Below are 13,243 nucleotides of genomic sequence, written 5' to 3'. Positions count from 1 at the left end.
AGAACAGTGCTCGGCACATAGTAAGCGCTTAACAAATACCAACATTATTATTATTATGTGCAGAGCACGGTTCCGGCTCACTTCCTGCCAGGCCGAGTCTTCAGCACTTCTGACTCTCAGCACTCCCAAATGGAGCCGCTGGTAGAAATCCAGACTTGCCCGGCTTGATTTTTGTGCCCACCTGACCTGGCCTTTTTGGTTCAGGACCCCTCAAATCAAGAAGTGGTCCATGGAAGACTCAGCCTTCTCCTTCTCTGTAGCTCCCCTGCCCACCCAGGCCCGCTGCACCCGGAGGGATCTCTTCTCTCGTCAACATTATCTACCCCAATCCAACAATGATACTTATTGAGCACTTGCTCTGTGCAGAGCACTGTACTAAGTGCCTGGGAGAGAATACAGTACAAAAGAGCTGGTGGACAAGAGCCCTGCCCTCAAGAAACTTAGAGTCAAGTGGGGAGACAGACAGTAAAATAAATTTCAGGTTGGGGAAGTCTCAGGGAATAAGGATTTGGTCATAAGTGGGGCTGGGGATGCATGACTATCAACTTGCTTAGAAGGTACAGACCAAAGGGCATGGGCAAGGTCAAATTTGCTTCTCTCTCCTGTCACCTATTTTCCTCCCAATCCCCAAATTGCTCCTCGACTGGTCAATCAATCAATCACTCAGTGGTATTTATTGAGAACCTATCGTGTGCATAGCTCTGTCCTAAGTGCTTGGAAGAGTGCAATATCCATTCCCTGTCCGTAACCAGCTTACAGCTTAAAGGGAGAGACAGACACTAATAGAAATAAAAAAAAATTATGGATATGTACAGAAGTGCCGTGGAGCGAAGGGTGGTGAATATCAAACGTTTAAATGTCACAGATTCAAATGCACAGATGACGCAGAAGGGAGAGGGAGTCAGGGAAAGAAGGGATCAGGGAAAAGCTGGCTTAGTCAGGGATGGCCTCTTGAAGCAGATGTGACCTGAATAAGGCTCTGAAGCTCATCTCTAGACTGTAAGCTCGTTATGGGCAGAGAAGATGCTAATTCTGTTGTATTGTCCTCTCCCAAGCACTTAGTACAGTGCTCTGTGCATAGTAAGTGCTCAAAATATATGATTTATAGATTGAAGGTGGGGAGAAAGGGATTGAAGATGGGGAGAGAGGTGATGTGGCCTATATGGAAGGAGAGGGAGTTCCAGGCAAGGGGAAGGACATGGGGAAGCGGTTGGGGACAAGATGGAAGCAAGCTGGCACTAATAATGTTGGTGGCATCCGATAAGTGCTTACTATGTGCCAAGCACTGTTCTAAGCTCTGGATTAGATACAAGGTAATCAGGTTGTCTCACATGGGGCTCACAGTCTTAATCCCCATTTTGCCGATGAGGTAACTGAGGCACAGAGAAGTGAAGTGACTTGCCCAAAGTCACACCGGTGATAAGTGGCGGAGCTGGGCTTAGAACCCACGACCTCCGACTCCCAAGCCCGGGCTCTTTCCACTGAGCTTCTCTAGAGGAGTGAAGTGGGGGGACTGGGTTGTGGTGGGGAGAGACCTCTTTCTGAGCCACGCCAACATACCTCCCCAGCAAGTTCTCAACCTTAAGAGGTTAGTCATATAAACAAGTTGGGAAACAAATCACAAACAGCCACCAGCAGTGGTGATCGTTATCATTTAGTGTTTCCCAAGGAGCTTCTGCACTATGCTGAGATGGACTCAGCTCTGACTCTCGAGGACCCGCGGCCCCTAAGAGGAAAAGCAGCGACAGCTGGTCATGATTACAAACTCCCAAACCTCAGAGGAGAAGGCAGAGAGAAAAAGTGGGTCTAGGAGTCATAGGACCTGGGTTCCAATTCTGCCTCCGCCACTTGTCTGCGGTGTGGACCTTGGGCAAATCGCTTAACTTCTCTATGCCTCAGTTCTCTCACCTGCAAAATGGAGATTGAAAACCTGTTCTCATTCCTACTTTGCCTGTGAGTCCCTTATTATCTGATCTGATTGTCTTGTGTCTACCCCAGCACCTAGTACAGGGCTTAGCACATAGTAAGCACTTAAAAACATTCTTATTAGTAGTAATACTATTATTATCATCATTATTAAGGCAGTGGGCCCAATAGCAAAAACAGAGATACAGTGGCCTCAAGGAACTGGGGCTGAAGAGAAGGCAAGAGCAGTGGGTCCAGGTTAGTGGGCCAATCTTTAAGCTCTACCATACTTATTGGGATGAGTCACCTCAAACTTCCCGCTGCCCCACAGTCTTTGGCTCGCAGCCCCTACAATAACTTCTATTTTCATTTCCTGGAGGTTGGTTGCCCCCCGATGACCTATCTCCACAGCCCTGGCATTGAAACTGAGGCCTATTTGCAAGCAGTTATGATATTTCCTTACTGTTGCTGTCTTCGTTTGCCTCTTTGGTGGCATTGACAGACTAGAGAGGGAGACACCGAATTCTACTTTGTTCAAACCTTCTCAGCTTGTTCTCTATCTAGTCATTTTTCCTCCTGCCTCCCCCCTTTTTTAAAAATCATAATTAAGGTATTTATTAAGTGCTCACTGGAGTAGACACAAGATTGAGAGCAGCACAGTTCCTGTCCTTCGTGAGGCTCACAACCTATCTTTTCCCTATTTTGAGAAGAGGACACAGAGGTCGAGTGATCTGTCCAAGTCACCCAATAGTCTAATGGAGAATTTAGGACTAGAACTCGGGTCTTCTGACTTCGTGGTCTTTCCATTAGGAAAGAGCTGTAGAAGACGTCACCATCACTGTTCCCTCTCAATCCCAGAATCTTGTCTTCATCCTTGACTCATTTCTCTCCTTCAACCCACATATTCAGTCAGACACCAAATCCTGCTGCTTCTATCTTGACATTTCCAGAATTGGATCCTTCTTCTCTGTTCAAATTGCTACCATGCTGGCCCCAGCACTTATCAAATCCTGCCTTGACTACTGTGTCGGCTTCCTGGCTGACCTCCTTGCCTCTCCCCTTTCCATATTTCACTCTGCTACCTGTTCAATAAAATTGTTCTGCGCATTTTTCCCCATTGTTTAGAAACCCCTGATGGTTGTCCACCTATCTCCATAACAAACAGAAACCATTCACTATAGGTTTAAAGGCACTCAGTCATCTCTCTCTCCACTAGCTATCCTTGCTTCTCTCCCTCAACGACCCAACCCACACAGTTCTCTCTTCTGATGCCAACCTACTCCCTGTGCCTCGCCGCTGTCTCTCCCACTATTGAACCCTTGCTCACACCCACCTTGCTGCCTGGACCTCCCTCTTCACATCCGACACCATCACTCTCCCCCTCTTCAAAACCCTACTAAATCACATCTCCTCCAGGAAGCTTTCCTTCACTAACCTCTCATCTCCTAACCTTATTTTCCCTCCCTTTTTTGTCACCTATGCACTTGAGCATTTAGGTATTCACCATATCCCCTGACCCCGTCGGCACTTTTGTCCACATCCTTTTACTCCACTGCTTCCCTTAGCTGCAATTAATGTATTGTCTGCTTCCTTGACTAAATTGTAACCTCCTTGAAGGCAGGAATAATGTCTACTAACTCTTTCGTATTGTATGCTTCTAAAAGTTTAGTACCCTGCTTTGCACCCTTAAACATTCAGTAAATATTACTGGTTAATTGACTAGGCCACGCTGTCTGTTGAGTTTTCTTTCCCGTCCCCTCATCCCCACTTTGCTCGTTTCAGTTGGAGGGGTAGCTCATCCCCAAGGAAGGACTCGGTAAGTCTAGGAGGGGGTAGGCTAAAGTAGCAAAATTGCAGCAGCCACTTCTCCAAAAAAGGGGGAAAATAAAGATCCTGAAATCCCCCTCTGTAAATCTTGGTGAAAGCCATTAAAGAGCCTTGCAGCTTGGAGACAAATTAAGAGGCAGAAGGATCAATGTTATTTTTTCCACAAGCTGAATTCATAACGGTTTATGGCAAAATCAATGCAAATCTTCATGAATAAAGTGATGGCAGGTGCACATTACGGAATAATAAAGGAGAATAAAAAGAACAGCCGCCGCGATGGAGCACAGCAAAGGAGCTGGGGACAAAGAGACAGGTGGATCAAGGGCTCCCTTGGCTCTCGCCTTCTCCCTCCTCCCTCCTCTGTCCAGTTTCCCTACCCCCCACCCAGTCCCTAGCCCCAATGGGGAGGGGAGTCCAGGTCCCCTGAGCCTGTCTTCTGCAACTAGCTGCGCCCTTTTCCTCCAAGAAAAGTTATCTCCCACATGGCCAGGCCAAGTGACCCTGGGGAGGGGGGGGGGTCATGTTAATTAATAATCATGGTATTTATTGAACACTTTCCAGGTGCCGATCACTTCCCTCTGCATCCAAACTGCTATGGTGCCAATCCAACTATTTACCATATCCCGCCTTGAATACTGTATCAACCTCTTTGTTGATCTCTCTGCCTCCTGTCTCACTGCCCTCCGGTCCATATTTCACTCTGCTGCCTGGATCATTTCTCTAAAAAAAGTCTAATCCACATCCCCCACGCTCCTCCAAAACCTCCAGGGGTTGCCCTTCCACCACCCTAACAAACAGAAACCCCTCATCATCGGCTTAGGACACTTTATCAGCTTTCCTCTTCCTACCTAACTTAGCTGATTTCCTTCTATAACCTAGCCCACACACTTCCCTCCTCTAACACCAGCCTACTCACTGTACTTCGATCTCTATCTCACCACCAACCCCGCTCCCACATCCTCCCTCTACCTTGGAACTCCCTCCTTCTTCATACCGGACAGACGGCCACTCACCTCATCTTCAAGCAATCAATCAACCAATCACTCAGTGGTATTTACTGAGCACTTACTGCGTGCAGAGGACTACGCTTGGGCGCGTACAATACATTAGAGTTGTCAGACATTTCCCTGCCCACAAGGAGCTGACAGTCTAGACGGGAAGAGAGATATTCCAATAAATTACAGATAAATATAAGAGTAGCAGACGAGTCCTCATACGCAAGTGTTGTGGCCTGGATTGACTAGCAAAGTGCTCAAGGGGTAATAATAATGATGGCATTTATTAAGCGCTTACTATGTGCAAAGCACTGTTCTAAGCCTTGGTGGGGTAGGGTACAAGGTGATCAGGTTGTCCCAGGTGGGGCTCAGTCTTAATCCCCATTTTACAGATAAGGTAACTGAGGCACAGAGAAGTTAAGTGGTTTACCCAAAGTTACACAGCTGACAAGCAGCAGAGCAGGTGAGGCAGAGAAGAAGGTGGATAGGGGAAATGAAGAATAAGCCAGGGATTGTCTCTTAAAGGAATTTTTTTTGGTATTTATTAAGCACTTACTATGTTCAAGGCTCTGTAGTAAGCGCTGGGGTAAATAGAAACTAATCTAGTTGGACACAGTCCATTCCCACAGAAGGCTCACTGTATTATTCCCCACTTTACAGAAGAGGGAACTTAGGCACAGGAAAGTGAAGTGATTTGCCCAAGGTCACAGAGCAGACAAGTGGTAATGTTGGTATTTGTTAAGCACTTACTGTGTGCAGAGCACTGTTCTAAGCGCTGGGGGAGATACAGGATAATCAGATTGTCCCATGTGAGGCTCACAGTTAATCCCCATTTTACAGATGAGGTAACTGAGGCACAGAGAAGTGAAGTGACTTGCCCAGAGTCTCACGGCTGACAAGTGGGAGAGCAGGGATTCGGACCCATGACCTCTGACTCCCAAGCCCGGGCTCTTTCCCCTGAGCCACGCTGCTTCTCGTGGAGTGGAGGTCCTTCTGACTCCCAGGCCTGAGCTGTATCCACTAGGCCACGATGTGATTTAGGGAGGATTTTGAAGGTGGGGAGAATGGTGGACTGTCAGATATGAACGGGGCAGGAGTTCCAGGCCAGAGAGAGGATGCGTGCAAGGGATAGAAGAAATCAAGTTACGGAGGGATGGTTGGCAATGGATGAGTGAAGTACGCGGACTGGGTTGTGAAAGGCTTAATGGAAAAAGCATGGTCTTGGAGTCAGAAGATGTGGGTTCTAAGCCCCGCTCAGCCACTTGTCAGCTGTGTGACCTTGGGTAAGTCACTTAACTTCTCTGTGCTTCAGTTACCTCATCTGTAAAGTGGGGATTAAGACTGTGCGCCCCTGATTACCTTGTATCTACCCCAGTGCTTAGAACAGCGCTTGGCACATAGTAAGTGCTTAACAAATGCCACCGTTGTTATCGTCATTACTAAGCCCTCATTTCTCCTACCCACACTCCTCTCTGCATTGTCTCATTAGTATTATTGTTATGGTGTGTGTTAAATTCTTAACTGCACACAGTGCTTACCCCTTTAATAATGTTGGTATCTGTTAAGCGCTTACTATGTGCAGAGCACTGTTCTAAGCGCTGGGGTAGACACAGGGGAATCAGGTCGCCCCATGTGGGGCTCACAGTCTTCATCCCCATTTTACAGATGAGGGAACTGAGGCCCAGAGAAGTGAAGTGACTTGCCCACAGTCGCACAGCTGACAAGTGGCAGATCGGGGATTCGAACTCATGAGCCCTGACTCCAAAGCCCATGCTCTTTCTACTGCGCCACGCTGCTTCTTTAATCACTTGATATTCACCCCACCCTCAGCCCCACAGCCCTTTCGTCCATAACTTTACACTCTGCCTTTTCCCCATCTGTAATTTATTTTCATTTAATTTGTTTTACTATCAGTCTCCCCCCGAAGACTCCTTGGTGGCCGGGATCATGTCTATCAACTTTACTGCACTTTCCTAAGTGTTTAGTACAGTGCTCTGCCGACAGTAAGCATTCAATAAATACCACTGACTGACAGAAAACTTGTTCTAAGCATGAGGTCATAATAATAATAACTGTGGCTTTTGTTAAGCGCTTACTATGAACTGAGCCCTTTACTAAACACTGAGGTAGATACAATATAAGCAGATTGGGCAAAGTCCTTCTCCCACTTGGAGCTCATAGTTTTTCAGATGAGGTAACTGAGGCACGGAGAAGTGACTTGCCCAAGATTGTACGGCAGATGACCGGAAGAGCCGGGATTGGAGCCCAGTTCCTTTTGACTCCCAGGCCCATGCTCTATCCGCTAGACCACGCTGCTCTTCCGCTTCTCCAGTAAGCCCAGGACAGACTGGCACATTTTACTGGGCTGGCAATTTTGCAGGGTAAAAAAGTGAAAAACCTAAAGACTTCCTACGGATAATCCAAAATCTCTGGATGCCGCCTTATTCAAATTGCTTTTTGCAGCCTGCACCCCTTTTGGGCATTCATTCAGTTGTATTTATTGAGTGCTTACTACGTGCAGAGCACTGTACTAACGTAACAGACACGGGGACCCAGGTGATGGGGCGCTTTGAGTGACCGTGACCATATGGACGTGAGCTGGCCCCGGCGTGGCGAGCTGAAACAACCGAGACAAGCGTTCATTCGACACCGAGGGGTGATTGTACACCTGGTGTCGATGGGTGACACGGGGACCGCCCCGCCCTGACTGGAAAGATCCCGAGACTGGGGGTCCAGGACGCCTGGGTGCCAGTCTCAGCTCTGACACCGGCCTTCTGCCTAACCTTGAGCAAACAGTTTAAAACTCAGTTCCCTCATCCATAAAAGGGGGAGAAATTCCCTGATCTCCCTATCTGTTAAACTGCGTAAGAGAGAGGGGCTGAGCATCTGCTCTGATTATGTCGTAAAGACTCCACGGCTTGGCACAGTGCGCGGCGCGTGGTAGACACTTGGTAAATAACCTTAAAGCGAGGCGTTCTAAGAAAGGATTCCCGGTATCTCTCAGAGGCAAGGGAATGCAGGGCATATCCACACCGAGTACAACCTAGAGAGGGAGAGCTCAGGATGGTGGAACTTGCAGGATTTTTCCTAGTCTCCCTCCCTCCCTGACTCATCCCCCGCTGCCCCCCTTTCCCCGAGGCAACCTCACCCCTCTTAACCATGCAGAGCGGCGATATGGAGGGACACGGCAGGCATCCCCGCGGTCGTTATACAAATCCCATTCAACCGCGCACAGGGGCGCGCCCCAAGAGCGGAGCTCAGGGCAGGAGAAACCCACCCCAGACTCAGCCAACTGGCTGCCGGGCCAGAAACCCGGCCGTGCCCAGCCGAGGAATGATCAATGACCGTTGTAGCCTATTTAGTATTTCGGGTGCTTTTTCATTTTCATTTTAATTAGATATTGATAACGGATGCAGGTGGTACACATCCCCTTAGGACAGCGCAGGCCAAGGGAGGGGGGGGTGGGCAGGAAGCCAGAGGAGATGTGAGGAGGCAACAGCATCTTATTCTCTAGGAGGAACAGTGGGACGACCTCTTGGAAACCAGGACACCTGGGTTCCGTTGTTCAGGGATTCGTTCTCCCCAGCTGGGCTCCTTATTAATAATAATAATGGTATTTGTTAAGTGCTCACTACGTGCCAGACACTACACTAGGCGCTGGGGCAGATACAAGCAAATTGGGTTGGACACAGCCCCTGTCCTACGTGGGGCTCGCAGTCTTGATCCCCATTTTGCAATGAGGTAACTGAGGCACAGTGGGTGACTCACCCAAGGTCACACAGCAGACAAGTGGCAGAGTCATGATTAGAACTCATGACCTTCTGATTCCCCAGCCTATGCTCTATCCACTGTGCCATGCTGCTTCTCTTGACAGCTTCGTGCCTCAAGTTCCCCCTTTGGTCAACAGCATCCTGGGGAAATCAGGCTGGGGAGAGATGGGGAATAAACTGGTAAAAGGGGAGATCCCTGAATTGGGAGCAAGGAAGACTGGGTTGCTAGATGCAATTCTACCTCTACCTTACAGGGTGACCTTGGGGAATTTACTTAACCTCTATGGGCCTCAGTTTGCCCATCCTGAAAATAATAATAATAATAATGTTGGTATTTGTTAAGCGCTGACTCTGTGCAGAGCACTGTTCTAAGCGCTGGGGGAGATGCAGGGTCATCGGGTCGTCCCACGTGAGGCTCACAGTTAATCTCCGTTTTACAGATGAGGGAACTGAGGCCCAGAGAAGTGAAGTGACTCGCCCACAGTCACACAGCTGACAAGTGGCAGAGCCGGGAGTCGAACCCATGACCTCTGACTCCCAAGCCCAGGCTCTTGCCACTGAGCCACGCCGCTTCCCATGAGACTCATAATTCTAGCTTTTTTTTTTATAGTATTCGTTAAGCCTTTACTATGTGTCAAACACTTCTAAGCTCTGAGGTAGGTAGCCGTTAATTAGGTCAGACACAGTCCCTGTCCTACTTGGGGCTCACAAGTAGGAACAAGAACAGGTATTGAATCCCCATTTTACAGTAGAGGCACAGGGAAGTTAAGTGACTTCCCCGAGGTCACACAGCAAGCAATTGCAGAGACAGGATTAGAACCCAGATCCTCTGACTCCCAGGCCTGTGCTCTTTCCACTAGGCCATGCTGCTTTTTTGCCACCCTGTCCTGTTGTGAAGATGAACTGGATTAATAATTTTTCAAAAGGGTAAAATCCTTTGGAGGCCTAGGAGATAAATACTACGTAAATACAAGGTTCTAAGAGGTGGAAAAAGGTGCTTTAAAAATATATCACTGGCAGAAGTAAAAATCTAAGGTCCATTACCAACCCATTTACTGTTTATCAAATGTACTGTAGAATTTTATATTCTGTAAAATCAAGCCTTGACAAGAAGGTCAAATACCTCTTAGGGACACACTCAACCAATCAGTCCATCAATTGATCATATTTGATGAGCACTTACTGTGTGCAGAGCACTTACTAAGCATTTGGGAGAGTAGAGGGAAGCAGCGTGGCTCAGTGGAAAGAGCCTGGGCTTCGGAGTCAGAGGTCATGGGTTCGACTCCCGGCTCTGCCACTTGTCGGCTGTGTGCCTGTGGGCAAGTCACTTCACTTCTCTGGGCCTCAGTTACCTCATCTGTAAAATGGGGATTAACTGTGAGCCTCACATGGGATGACCTGATTACCTTGTATTTCCCCCAGCGCTTAGAACAGTGCTCTGCACATAGTAAGTGCTTAACAAATACGATTATTATCATTATTATTATTTGAGTATGATGGAGATGGTAGATATGATTCCTGTCCTCGAAGAGCTTGTGGTCTAGTGGGGGGAAACAGGCATTAAAATAAATATCACATAGGGGAAGCAGCAGAATCCAAAGAATGTGTCTACCAACTCTGTTTGTTCATTCATTTAATCATATTTATTGAACGCTTACTGTGTGTAGAGCACTGTACTAAGCGGTTGGAAAGTTCAACAAATAGAGACAATCTCTGCCCACAACAGCTCCCAGTCTAGAAGGGCACCAGTAGCATTATTATAAATAAAAAGAACTGTATATTTACATCATTAATAAAAATAAATAGAATTATAATTTTATGGGAAGCAGCGTGGCTTAGCAGAAAGAGCATGGGCTTGAGAGTCAGGGGTCGTGGGTTCTAATCCCAGCTCCGCCACTTGTCTGCTGTGTGACTTTGGGCAAGTCACTTCTCTGTGCCTCAGTTACCTCATCTGTAAAATGGGGTTTAAGACTGTGAGCCTCACGTGGGACAACCTATTTACTTTGTATCTACCCCAGTGCTTGGAACATAGTTAGCACTTAACGAACACTAGCATTATTATTATTATATGTACATATATGCACAAGTTGCCGTGGGGCGGAGAGAGAGAGAGAGCAAAGGGAGCGAGTCGGGGTGGCGGGGAGGGGAAGTGGAGGAAAAGGGGGGCTTAGTCTGGGAAGGCCTCCTGGAGGAGATGAGTTTTCAGTAGGGCTTTGAAGGGGAGAATTGTGCTAGTTTGGCCGATTTGAGGAGGGAGGGCTTTCCAGGCCAGAGTGGGGACGTGGGCCACGGGTCAACGGCAGGACAGGTGAGAACGAAGCACAGTGAGAAGGTTAGTGGCAGAGGAGCGGAGTGTGTGGGCTGGGATGTAGAAGGAGAGAAGGGAGGTGAGGTAAGAAAGGGGCAAGTTCTCCCAAGCACACAGTACAGCGCACAGCACATAGTAAGTGCTCAAGAAATACAGTCGATTTTATTAATATGTACATAAATGCCATGGGGTTGGAGTAACATAGTGCTCAGGGTGCACTGATCCCAATGCACGGACCAAACAAATGGAAGGATGACTAAAACTGTGCAGTGAGAGCTTGAATAGGGAAGGCTTCTTGGAGGAGATAGTGACTGTGAGCCCGTCAATGGGCAGGGATTGTCTCTATTGCCGAACTGTAGATTCCAAGTGCTTAGTACAGTGCTCTGCACATAGTAAGCGCTCAATAAATACTATTGAATGAATATTTTGGTAGGGCTTTGAAGATGGGGAGAGTACTGGTCTTTTGGAAGTGAAAGGGGAGGGAGTTCCAGGCCAGAGGGAGGCCATGGACAAGGGTTTGGTGCTGAAATAGATGCACCTGGGTCACAGTGAGCAGGTTGGAGTTAGGGGGTGAAGTGTTCAGGCGGGGTTATAGTGGAAGGTAAACTCACTGTGGGCAGGGAATGCGTCTACCGACTCTGTCATATTGGTCTCTCTCAAAGATTTAGTACAGTGTTCTGCACACAGTAAGCACTCCAAAAAATACCACTGATGATGATGTTGATGAGCGAGGCCTAGCAGGAGGGAGAGAGCTGATCGAGCGCCTTAAATCCGATGGTAGAGATCGGATTTGAATATCCTTCCTTCTCCCTCCTATATTCTCCCCCTCCTTCTGCTCCCCAACTCCCTGGCCCAGTGCACAGGAGCATATGTTTCCTACGAACACATTCTGTCATGCTCTACCCAAGAGGAACTTGCTGGCCAGATGCCCAAATCAAAAATGTCGGAGCAGATTCCACCGGATGCTTAACAACCTGACCGTTTGCAGCCTTGTTTTCAGTCCGGCAAAATGGGCATTACATGACTGGTTAAGTCTATCACAATCCTTTCCGATTCATCTTGGGATGGAGTGGTTGGGCTTGTCTTTCCACTACCTCTCTTCCCCTTGACCCTTCTCCCATCTCTCTCCTCACCCTCTCTCCTTTCTCTCAACTCTTCTGTCCCCTTCGGTTCCCTTACGATCCTTCGCTCACCCAAACTAACGGTTCCAGACTTCTGGCTTCTTTCCTTTAGCTGCTCTCCTGTTGCCAGGATTTCTTCGTAATGATAATGATGATGATAATAATAATAATTCTGGCAGTTGCTAAATGCTTACTAAGTGAAAGCACTCTACTAAACACTGGGACAGGTCCAACTTAGGCAGATCGGATGCACCCCCTCTCCTATGATAGCATCTAGGGGAATAGGTGAAAAGATTTTTTTATCCCCATTTTGCAGATGAGGAAATTGAGGCACAGAAAAGTTAAGTGGCATGCCCAAGATCACACAGCAGGCAAGTGGGATTAAAATTCAGGTCTTCTGATTCCCAAACCCTAGCTCTTTCCAATCTGCCACGCTGCCTCTCTGTCTCCGAGTGCTAAACACCCATGGAACTGAGCCCAGAAAAGGAACTGTAAGATGTTGAATTATTATTATTATTATTACTAATAGTATATCAAATATTACCCTGCCTGGACCTGACAGTCCAGCTTTTCTTGGAATTGCTGATGAAAGGAACTGTTTTTTTAGTTGTCGCTGTTTTAGTAAGCCCGTTGAGGGCAAGGATCATATCTAATAACAATCATAATTTTGGTATTTGTTAAACACTTATCATGTGCCAGACATTGTACTCAGTGCTGGTAGGTTGTGGAACAGTCCATGTCCCACATAAGCAGTGTGGCACAGTGGAAAGAGCCCGGGCTTGGGAGTCAGAGACCATGGGTTCGACTCCTGACTCTGCCACTTGTCAGCTGTGTGGCCTTGGGCGAGTCACTTAACTTCTCTGTGCCTCAGTTCCCACATCTGCAAAATGGGGATGAAGACTGTGAGCCCCACATGGGACAACCTGATGACCCTGTATCTACCCCAGTGCTTAGAACAGTCCTCTGCACATAGTAAGTGCCTAACAAATACCAACTTTACTATTATTATAAGGCTCACGGTCTTAACCCCCATTTTACAGATGAGGTTGCTGAGGCACGGAGAAGTTAAGTGACTTGCCCAAGATCACAGAGCAGACAAGTGGCAGAGCTGGAATTAGAATGCACATCCTTCTGACTTGCTTGCCCACGCTCTATCCACTAAGCCATGCTGCTTCTCTCGTACTCTTCCACACATTTAGTACAACGCTCTGCACACGGTAAATAGATTAGACCGTAAGCCCGTCAAACGGCAGGGACCGTCTCTATCTGTTGCCGACTTGTTCATCCCAAGCGCTTAGTACAGTGCTCTGCATATAG

Source organism: Ornithorhynchus anatinus, chromosome 5 (assembly GCF_004115215.2).
Source record: "Ornithorhynchus anatinus isolate Pmale09 chromosome 5, mOrnAna1.pri.v4, whole genome shotgun sequence".
Lineage (NCBI taxonomy): Eukaryota > Metazoa > Chordata > Mammalia > Monotremata > Ornithorhynchidae > Ornithorhynchus > Ornithorhynchus anatinus.
The sequence above is the reverse complement of the archived record's forward strand: the minus strand, read 5'-3'. Positions refer to the sequence as shown.